Genomic DNA, 11,809 nt, shown 5'->3' on the forward strand with positions numbered 1-11,809 from the left:
GGTATCGGCCTCCTCCTCCGTCCTCCCTCCACTTGCTGCTGGACGGCCCCTCCTCGCTCCGCCTTCCTCCTCCGTCCTCCCTCCACTCGCCGCAGGCCGGCCCCTCCTCGCTCCGCCTTCCTCCTCCGTCCTACTCGCTTCTCCCTCCTCGAGTCGCCCCTCCTTCTCCCTCCTCCCTGCTACATTTTGATTTAGTAGGCTAGTTCATATGCAACATTTTGATTTAGTTGATATGATTTAGTTAATTTAGTAGGATAGTTGATTTAGTTGATTTAGAACATTTTTATTTAGTTGATTTAGTAGGCTAGTTGATTTAGTTGATTTAGAACATTTTGATTTAGTTGATTTAGTAGGCTAGTTGATTTAGTTGATTTAGAACATTTTGATTTAGTTGATTTAGTATGCTAGTAGATTTAGTACGCTAGTTGATTTAGTATGCACCATTTTATTGTTATTTTTCTGTACATGGATAGCTAGATGCTTTTGTTTTTCTGTAATAAGTTGTTTTTTGGCAAAATGTATGTGCCAATTTAGTTAAATTTGCCACTTGTTTTTTAATCAATTATCTTAGGCAAATAGGGGCCAAATTAGATGAAATATCTTGGTAGGTGGTACCCTGATTTGGTAGATATTTGTGAAAAGTTTTTTCGGCAATAGGTGCCACCGAAATGCTTTGGTAGGTGGTACCTTGTCATCTAATATGTTACTAGATCTTAGGATTATAATTGTCCATCAAATTGCTTCTCGCGGAAGAACCAAAAATATCACATGCTATTGTTTTTCTTTCCTGTGAAGTGGATCGTTAATCCTTTGCTCATATTGCTTTAGGAAAATGGCGCCACCACCACCACCACCATGTCGACTATGCAAGTCAAGGTGCGCCAGCAGCCTTGCAACCGGTAAGTTGTTCGGCATCTACTTCCGGCCGAGCTTTCGTCATGTGGTGGTAAGAAATTAGATGAAATGTAACAACTATATTATTTTTAGTGTTGGCATTACTGCATTGTGTCATTTTGCTTTTTTTACACAGATCGTCCCATGCAATGTGTGGTTGAAATTCAACAAGCTGACAGGAGACACTGTGACATTTGAGGCTCCTGGGGGGCCGTACACTATGGAGGTCGAGAAAGGACGCAATATGTCGCAGATTGGAGGAGATGGATGGGCCCGTTTCCTCGCCCGCATGCGTCTTACTGGTGGTGAGTTGATCAGCTTGTCCTTCAGAGCAGAAAGAACCAAGTTGGCTGTCATTTATATCAACCTGGTGGAAGATGATGAAGATGACGAAGATGATGAAGATGACGAAGATGATGAAGATAATGAGGACCCACTCGATGAAGATGATGAGAACCCACTTCATGAAGCCATCGTAGCTCAAAGAATGAGGCTGAGCGAGGAGGAGGTGTGCAACCTATGGGACATAATTCTGCCACGTGATGACTTTGTCGGGGTGCCATTCGTGACCTGCCTGACAAGTACCATGGTCGATCGGCATGAAATGGTATGTTATACTGACTGTAGTAATTTGATGATATATATATATATATGTGCTTTATTGTTATACTTACAAATGCAAATTATCCGATGATATGTGCTACCTTTTGAGCACTGCGTTGGTTTTCCCTTGAAGAGGAAAGGGTGATGCAGCAAAGTAGCGTAAGTATTTCCCTCAGTTTTTGAGAACCAAGGTATCAATCCAGTAGGAGGCCACGCATGAGTCCCTCGCACCTACACAAACAAATAAAATCCTTGCAGCCAACGCAATAAAGGGATTGTCAATCCCTTCATGGTCACTTACGAAAGTGAGATCTGATAGATATGATAAGATAATATTTTTGGTATTTTTATGATAAAGATGCAAAGTAAATAAAGCAAAATAAAAAACATGCAAGAAATAGCTTGTTGATGGAAGATTAATATGATAGAAAATAGACCCGGGGGGCATAGGTTTCACTAGTGGCTTCTCTCAAGAGCATAAGTATTACTGTGGGTAAACAAATTACTGTTGAGCAATTGACAGAATTGAGCATAGTTATGAGAACATCTAGGTATGATCATGTATATAGGCATCCCGTCCGAGACAAGTAGACCGACTCCTGCCTGCATCTACTACTATTACTCCACACATCGACCGCTATCCAGCATGCATCTAGAGTATTAAGTTCAAAAGAACAGAGTAATGCTTTAAGCAAGATGACATGATGTAGAGGGATAAACTCATGCAATATGATATAAACCCCATCTTGTTATCCTCGATGGCAACAATACAATGCGTGCCTTGCTACCCCTACTTTCACTGGGAAAGGACACCGCAAGATTGAACCCAAAGCTAAGCACTTCTCCCATTGCAAGAAAGGTCAATCTAGTAGGCCAAACCAAACTGATAATTCAAAGATACTTGCAAAGATAACCAATCATACATAAAAGAATTCAGAGAAGATTCAAATATTGTTCATAGATAAACTTGATCATAAACCCACAACTCATCGATCTCAACAAACACACCGCAAAAGAAGATTACATCGAATAGATCTCCACAAGAGAGGGGGAGAACATTGTATTGAGATCCAAAAAGAGAGAAGAAGCCATCTTGCTAATAACTATGGACCCGAAGGTCTGAGGTAAACTACTCACACGTCATCGGAGAGGCTATGGTGTTGATGTAGAAGCCCTCCGTGATCGATGCCCCCTCCGGCGGAGCTCCAAAAAAGGCCCCAAGATGGGATCTCATGGGTACAGAAGGTTGCGGCGGTGGAATTAGGGTTTTGGCTCCGTATCTGGTAGCTTGGGGGTACGTAGGTATATATAGGAGGAAGAAGTACATCGGTGGAGCAATGTGGGCCCCACGAGGGTGGAGGGCGCGTCTGGGGGGGTAGGCGCGCCCCCTACCTCGTGCCTTCCTAGTTGCTTTCTTGACGTAGGGTCCAAGTCCTCTGGATCACGTTTGTTCCAAAAATCACGTTCCCGAAGGTTTCATTCCGTTTGGACTCCGTTTGATATTCTTTTTCTGCGAAACTCTGAAATAGGCAAAAAAACATCAATTCTGGGTTGGGCCTCCGGTTAATAGGTTAGTCCCAAAAATAATATAAAAGTGTATAATAAAGCCCAATAATGTCCAAAACAGAATATAATATAGCATGGAACAATCAAAAATTATAAATACGTTGGAGACATATCAATATGCTTAGTGAATCCGATGATATGCTTAGTGTAGAGTCCAATGATATGCTTTGTGGAATATAGTCGATGATATGCTTTAGTGTAGAGTCTGATCACATGCTTATTAGTGTAGAATCCAAGGAACTATTAATAGTGTGGATAATCTATATATACTTATTAGTAGAATTCATGCTTAATTAGTACAAATGTGTAGTACTGTGTCTTTTGATAGCGTAGAAATCTATACTTAATAGTATTTGCAAGAGTATGTGCGAGGCTATTTATTAATTGATATGTTTTTCTTATTCAGAAATTGCCAAAGAACCTATTTGTGAGTTGTGGTATCGAGCTTGATGAAGAAGGCTCAGCTGGACTACGCCTTACCGCAAGGGGCTCCGTCACCACCTGTACTTACCGCATGACACATACGGTCGTACACACTTAAACTCGGTTGGGTGGAAGAGATTCCTCGTTGGCAAGAATCATCGTGTTGGACAGGCCATCCTAATTACTATCAGGAACACCCACCGCCTAGGCTTTAGGATGATGATCGTCGTCGATATCATCTAGAACTACATATGTGTGTGTGGCTATATCATCTAGAACTACATATGATGATCATCGTCGATATCATGTAGAACGATATCATCTAGAACTATATATGATGATCGTCATCGATATCACCTTGTACTGCTTGAGGATGCATGTTGACTATATATGAAATTGTTATCTAGTACTCCTTCCGTTCCAAATTACGCGTCGTGGTTTTAGTTCAAATTTGAACTAAAACCACAACGAGTAATTTGGAACGGAGGTAGTACTACCTAGTACCTATCATGCTTTATGAAATTGATATCTAGTAGTACCTAGTATCTAGAAATTGCAGTTTATTGAAACTGAAACTGGGTAGGAAACTGGGTAGGAACCGAGGAAACATGATGAAACACATAGCAGTAGCGCAGGGCTAGGAAAGCGCTACAACTAACTAATAGTAGCGTGTTCTGGAAAACCGTTGCTGATATAGTCAACAGTAGTAGCGCGGGTGCAAACCGCGCTACTACTAATAGTTAGCTGTAGCACCTTATTGGTAGCGCGGCTGCCCGCGCTGCTGATAGCCTCAAAACCCGCGCTACTACTAGGGTTTTCCCTAGTAGTGCATGTTCGCCTCTCCTTGTAGAGGCTCGCAGTTTTGGAAAGATCTTATGAAGGTCCGACCTCTTTTTCAGACTCACGTTAAGTTTCTAGTGGGGAACGAGACTTCCATTCGTTTTTGGCTCGACTGGTGATGTGGAGACTCACCGCTCTCTGTGATCTTCCCTACACTTTTATCCTACTACACTAACCCGAATATCTCCATCGCGGAGCTCTCGGCCAATAATTGGGACTTAGCCTTCCGGTGCTCACTATCTCCTGCAGAGTTAGAAGATTGGCAACGGCTTACTGCCTTCTTCCCTATGATCTCGGAGATCGCGGACACGATGGTCTGGCCTCATACTTCTTCTGGTCACTTTTCGGTCAAGTCTTTATATTCCAAGCTTATTGGTGGCACCCCCACTAACAGATTTACCACAATTTGGAGGGCTCATATTCCCCCTAAAGTGAAGATCTTTCTGTGGCAAACTTTCAAAGGCCTTCTTCCTGCGGCAGACCAAATTTGTAAGAGGAATGGCCCGGGCTCATAGTTCTGCGCCCTCCGTGGCGCCCTGGAGGACATGAATCATATATTTTTTCATTGTGTTTTGGCCAAGTTGATTTGGAGTTCTGTCGGGTCATGGCTCCAGGTGTCTTGGGACCCATCTTCTTTCTTTGTGTTTTGGGTCCTTACTAACTCTTTGGTGGGGGTCACAAAGAGAGTTTTCTGGGTAGGAGTTGGGACGATATGTTGGACCTTGTGGGCTACCAGAAACAAGTTTACTATCGAGCATGTTTTTCCTACTAAACCTGTTGATTGCTTATTTAAATCTTATATGTTCCTGCAGCAACGGAGACCATTGACTAAGCTAGATGAATGGGATGCTCTCGACCTTCTGCGATCTAAAATTTGGGCCTCAGTGTCTTCTTTATCCAGGCAGGAGCATGCTGCATAGTCGCATTCGCGTCCCTTTTGACTAGTTGTTGGCTAGGTCGTTTTATCTTTCTCCGGCCTACGTGCCATGATAGTGGCCTAGGTGCCCTGTACCTCTTACTCTAAACTATGGTTGTGCCCTTGTTTGGTACGTGGTCGTGTTTGCTGGTTCGGTTGGTTCGTTTGGAACACTACCTGGTGGCTTTATCTATAAAGTCAGGCTCATGCCTTTTCTCTAAAAACTTTTAACCATTAGATGCACCCTATTTTCTTCACTGGAATTCTTATGATCAACTAGCACCTTTCAGTTTGTAACTACAATTAATAATTCAATGAGCTATGTAAGGGCATCTTCAACGCTGACCCTCAAATAACCTGCAACCATATGGACTGTGTGGTTCGCACGTGTTTTACCGTCCAACACGGTACCCATCCGTCCACAGACCGGTCCAGACGTCAGTTTACTCATAAACCGGAAGCAAACAAAGGAGAGGGCTCTACAGGCGTTCAGACAGCTGCCACACACGCGTCTGACAACCTGGATCCACCCAAAACCTCTCCCTCGCTTGTGCCCTTTCCCGCTCTAAGCGGTTGTCGGCGTTCCGATGGATGCAGGAGGAGCAGTGGTACAACCTCTCCCTCCTCGTGCAGCACTGGCTGGCAGAAGGCCAAATCAAAAGCAAACACGTGAGGGAGGAGGCCATGGTGCCCATGGCCGCGGAGAACCCCAACTTCATCGCCGAGCAACGGGCGCTCTACGAGGCGGATCCAAAACCTCTCCCTCGCCCGTGCCCTTTCCCGCTCGAAGTGGTTGTCGGCGTTCCGGCAGGCGTAGGAGTAGTAGTACAACCTCTCCCTCCCCGTGTAGCACCGGTAGGCGAAAGGCCAAATCAACAGTGAACACGTGAGCGAGGAGGCCGTGGTGCTCAAGCCACTCGCAATGTGGTCACGGCGCAACCGGACGCGAAGGCGATCCAAGCAGCGCATGAGATCACAGACAAGAATGTTAGTAGCTGCGTATCCTCCATGTCACCGATGGCATAGCGAGCGTGCAGCCCTGTCCACGTCCATCATCGACCTCACGCCCACCGGCAACGGACTCTGGCGAGGAGTAGGGCATGAGGCGGCACGGCCTCTAGTCCCGTGAGCCGGTTCGTGTACCATATCCTACTCTTCCTCACTAACGACCGTACCTACACTCTGAGGGCTTAGCCGACCGCCAGACATACACATGGCCGCCTGACATGGGCACAGATGACATACACATGGTCGCATGACATGGGAACAGATGACATACACATGGTCGCATGACATGGGCGGAGCTCAGCCGACCGCCGGGCATACACATGGTTGCCCAACGTGGGCCCAGACGACATACACATGGTTGCATGACATGGGCACGGACATGGTCGCATGACATGGGCACGGACGGGAACAACAAAGACTCAAGGACATGCCCCGCCTTAGATTTAGAGTGGGTTTAGGTGCCTTTATTTAATGAAGGGAACCGCTAGGGATCAGACTACTGATCCCTATCATCCCATCAGACCACTCCGTGGCCGTTAGATATAAGTCTGTATGGATGGTGGATGAAGCACCATTGCATGCTTCCTACCCCGTTAGGGAGTTTCCAAAACAAAATACAATTAATATGGAGTTTCCAAAACAGAAGCCAATTGACGTATGTTGAGGTTTGATTGCTTCCGAAAATCACTCAGAGCATCTCCAGTCGCGCCCCCAACAGGCCCTCCCCAGGCGTTTTTGCCGCGCCGGCGCTGAAAAAATGGCCCAGTCGCGCCCCCAGAAGCCCGTTTATCGCCGGCCTGGGCCGAAACTGGTGCCAACGGGCCCAGGCCGAACCCGGCGCCCTGGGGGCGCCTGGGGCGCCGGCACAAGCGAAAAGGGCGTGTGGGTCCGCCCTATCGGTGAGTCGAGTGCCTCTTCCCGCCGTTTCTTCCCGCTTTTCCCCAACTTCCCTCACATTCTCTTCCTTCCTCCCGCCAATCTCCCTCCCGTTCGCCTCCCAGTCGGCCGCCATGCCACCGAAGAAGTACGTCGTCCCCCGCGCGGCGGCAACCGCGACCGCCTCCGTCGCCCAGCCGAAGCAGAGGAAGCCAAGGGCGCTGCCGTCCAAGCCACCGGGCATGCCAAACGCCGAGTGGAGGGCGGAAGTTCAGCGACACGAGGATGTCACCGCCGACCGGCGGAACAGGGCCATCGCCAAGAAGGTCTGCGAAACGCGGCACGTGCGGCTGCGGCTGCCGCGGACCAAGCCGAGGCCTCATCAGGGATGATGAATCCACCCGGCAGCCACACCCAGTACGCGCCCTGGGGCCAGCAAGGCGTCGGCTCTCCGCAGCCATGGGGATCGCCCTCGCCGGGCTACGCCGACGGGGACGTGCACGGTGGGTTCAACCCAAACGTCACCTTCCCCCATGGACACCCGGCCCAGCGCACGCCCTCGCCCGCCTTCGCCGGCATGCAGTACCCTTCATACAACTACTCGTCGCCCGCCTACGCTTCCTCCCCGACGCCCCCGCTACGCCATGGCCCGCTGCCCTTCTCGCACCTCGGCGACACCGATGAGACCGAGGCCGACATGGACGACATCATCGCGGCAGGTTCGGCTGCGGCCGCCGCGTCTCCCGGGTTCGTCACCCAGGACGAGGTGGTGGATCTCAGCGGCGGCATGGATGGCGAGCTCAGCTACGTCTACGGCGAGGACGAGCAGGAGGAGCAGGAGGAGGACGACGAGGAGGAGGAGGAGGAGGAGCCGACGCCTGGGGCAGAGCCCGCCGAGTGATGCGTTGAGGATCAAGTATGCCACGCCGGTCTCCCGCCTCTCTTCGCCGTGTACGTGCGCCAACTGTTTGTTCCTCCGCGCAGTTGTTGCGCATGATCGCCCTGTACCAGCAGAGTAACAGCGACGCCGAATTCAAGTACCTCCATGTTTACAAGCGCATTGACAAGTGCGAGAAGTGGGCGGAAGTCCGGCGCACCCTCACAAGGCCAAGGAGACCTACAAGCCGGACGCGCCGACTCCTGGCGCATCGAAAGGGCGGCCGGACGGCAACAAAGGTGCCAAGAAGGGGAAATACGCCGACGCGGCCACCGCTCGAGTGCAGGAGTCCATCAAGCACTGCCTCGCCGACGCGCAGGCCCGGGCCGTCCTTCGTGAAGAGAAGACCGAGGTGCGGTGGTCGGCGTTGATGTCGAGCAGCGCCGTTAAGCTCGACCTGCTCCGGACGAACGTCGCCGCGAAGAAGAGAAACACCGACCTGACTTTCCTGCTGGGCGGGACGGACATGCTCCAGAGCACCGACGAGGCGGTCAAGGCATGGTACTTGGCGGAGCGCAGCCTCATCCTGAACCAGCTTCCCTCGACAAGGCCGCCGACGCCGACGCCGCCGCCATGCCCGCATGATGATGCCTCCACGACGCCCAGCACCACCGAAGCCGCGCCGACACCGCCCAGCGCAGAAGAAGCTCCGACACCGCGTCGAGTCATGCGTTGCGCACGCGAACTTCTGCCGCTCTATTTTTTGTACGCCGAACTGTGGCTTGTGATCGCCCGACTTGTGGCGTCTTTTGTGAGCGGGAACGACCAAGTTCGAATTTTTCGCGTCCTGGAGGCGGCGCCTGGGGGTGTGACTGGGAGCTAGGTCGCCCCCAGGGGTCGAACTAGCGCCGGTTCGCCCCCAGACCGCTTTTTTTTAGCGCCCTGGAGGGCCGAACGGCTGGAGATGCTCTCACAGTTGCTGAGTTTTAGGAAACTGATTTCGATTTGAAGGAAACAAATCAAATCCGACAACTTGCTTCATTATGATATGCATTGGTCCTTGGTTTTAGCTTTTTTTAGGAAACAAATAAAATCCGGCAGCTTGCTTCCTTACGAAGCAAAATTTCTGTCTGGTGCAACTTCTTTTTTTGAATTTTGTGTCCGGTGCAACAAATATGTGCATCTACCCTTATTTTTAATGTTGTCTATCAGTTCACAACAAATTAATTTATGTTTCACTCATTGGAGAATTTGCTTCTGTGGAAAATGATATCTGCTTCGATTTATTTGAAAGTTGATGTCCTTTGTAATGTGATATTTTGTTTCAAAAGCATCGGTCTATTTCTTATATAAACTAGAGAATTGGTTTAAACCTGCTTCCATCAAAAAGGAAAGATTCCACATGTTTGAGAAGGATCACAATCTTGCTTCCATCTACTAGAGAATTGCTTCCAAGCAAGTATTATGTTGCTTCCACTAAAGAGATAGATAATTCCAGTCATAATTACACATGGCTCTAATTCAAATGAAGGGTTTGTTTGCAAAGAAAGAATGAAAATGCTACTGTCAAATGGAGTCATAATTACACATGCTTCTAATTCAAATGAACGATTTGTTTGCAAAGAAAGAAAGAAATGTTGTTGTCAAATGCAGAGTGTTTCAAGGTGAAGTAAAATTGCTTTCATGTGTCAAATTTCACTAATTAGCCATCATGTGATGGAGGGTGTTGTCCACGGCGCCAATGGGTACAAGTTGAGGTGCCTTTGCCCGAGCGCTTTGATCTTCATTGTGTCATCCTTGAGGTTGTATACCCTGATAGCCCGGACGTCTGAGCCATGTGGGTCTTTGTGATGAATTCGACACGTCATCTCTGAAGTAGATGCATCCAGCGTCAATCCCCTAGCGCCCCCTCATTGGCATAGAAACACATGTGAGAACTCATAAGGTAGAAAGCATGGCTAACACAAATAAATGATTTGATGCTATCGCACACTAAAATAATAGAATTTTGACATGAGAAATCTACATGCTTGACAGGCAAGATTTGGGTGCCCAAATTTAATGTTCACGAAACATTGTTCTGTTGCGGCACTACATGTCTACATGAGAAGCATATAGTAAAAATCAAGGAAGCATGATTAACAAGAAGACGCTTATTTGGTGCTATTCAACCAGTTGTTATTCACTAATGGAAGCATACTCTATGGACCGAAGAAGCATATGTATTACAGTATAGAAGCGCAATAGATAAGAAGCATAAAAATAGTGCTCTCAATACATAACCAGTACTTTGAAGCATGGATATTTGAAAGAAAAAAGATCAATATATGCACAATCCAAATACACATATATTTTGATGATTTAGTGATCCACTACATATTGTACAGACTGAAATCAGCCCCGAAGAAGGGAATAAAGCAATATATGCACATAGAGATATCAAACAATATAAGTTGAAGGCACGGTACCATTATGAGCATCGGTTTGTTTGTGTTGCCACCATACAAACTAGACCTATTATAAACCATTATAAGATGAAGGCATGGAAGAGCAATTTTCCAGATGACAGTGCAAAATGAGTACAATGTAGAAGCACACAGGTATGAAGTAAAATAATGCAAAGGGTGCATTATTAGTGTTTGGTGGAAGCACGCAATTTTGAAAAATAAAACAAGAAAAGATTTGCTGCCAACTGTGGTTACATATTTTTGGAAGCCCTGTATACAGAAGCAATAAAAGAATTTTTTCTCAACATTTGTCAACTCCATTAGAAGCACTGAATATTGAAAGAGGAATAGGCACGATTGTAGCGTGCATGGCTATGCGTTATCTAATTATGACTCCATCAACACATGAACACCACAATACTAGGCAGACCAGGAACATAAATAACAATGAGTAATCGGCTGTTGGATGATTTACAAATAAAATTGCGTTGCAAAAAATACAAATCATCAAATCAGGGGCTATCGACGCAGAGCAATACCTTCGATTTCGAGATGGGCGCTTCGACTAGGGGGGAATTTTTGCAACCCACTGTCGGTTCGTCAGCCGGCCCGTGCTACTCCGGCTGCCGATCCATCCGATTTGTAACCTGCCGCTCAACAACGAGGAGAGAAGGAGGTGCAGGGGCGAAGGCGTGGAGCTGACCGGTGAGTATGTTGTGCTGCTGGACGAAGAGGACATGGGATCTCGGAGATGCAAAGTTGGGTGCGCTCTGTATGGTGGAACAGCTCGGGGCGGTGCCACCTGATTGGAATCTCAAGGGATTAGGGGAGAGATTTACGTGCGGCCGTTGCGGGGTTAGGTTCCTGCCGATTAATTTATTTTTATTTTTCCTTATTTTTTTACATACATAAGAAGCGCAACTCTTGATCGTCAAATTTCAGTTAGATCCACGGAGTACGACTGGTCTGCCGTTAATGTCTTATCAGACTATAGATAGAAAGTGTTTCCCTTTAATGAAATATGTTGAAAATGTATGAAAATACTAACGTTCACACGTGTGGCAGTTTCGCAACTCGCCCACATGCATGGATCATCGTCCAGTGCAGTTCGCACGAATCTTGACACATTGAGGCAGAATTTGCATGCCGCGTAAGACGGGGCTGGTGTATGGGTGTTGGAGAGTTTGTCAGCTGCGCTGTGGGGGCGAACTAGTTTCTGCCCATACAGCCACCACCTAGTCCATACGCGTGTGGGTGAACTACTTTTCGCCCACACGACACTCTTATGTTGTGGATGGCAATTGCAGTTACGCGAACATGACAACTAGGTAAACACACATGGCAACTGTGATTCTTTGA

General features: G+C 47.6%; 1 long non-coding RNA gene across 1 annotated transcript; it reads right to left on the reverse strand.

Moving 5' to 3' along the window:
* Positions 1 to 9,448: 9,448 nt before the first annotated feature.
* LOC119268203 lies at positions 9,449 to 11,304 on the reverse strand. The gene is made up of 2 exons (XR_005132995.1): positions 10,990 to 11,304; positions 9,449 to 9,902 (listed from the first exon to the last, which is right to left on the reverse strand). It is a non-coding gene; the product is annotated as an uncharacterized LOC119268203 (long non-coding RNA).
* Between the last annotated feature and the right edge of the window lie 505 nt (positions 11,305 to 11,809).

This window comes from Triticum dicoccoides, chromosome 3A (assembly GCF_002162155.2).
Source record: "Triticum dicoccoides isolate Atlit2015 ecotype Zavitan chromosome 3A, WEW_v2.0, whole genome shotgun sequence".
Lineage (NCBI taxonomy): Eukaryota > Viridiplantae > Streptophyta > Magnoliopsida > Poales > Poaceae > Triticum > Triticum dicoccoides.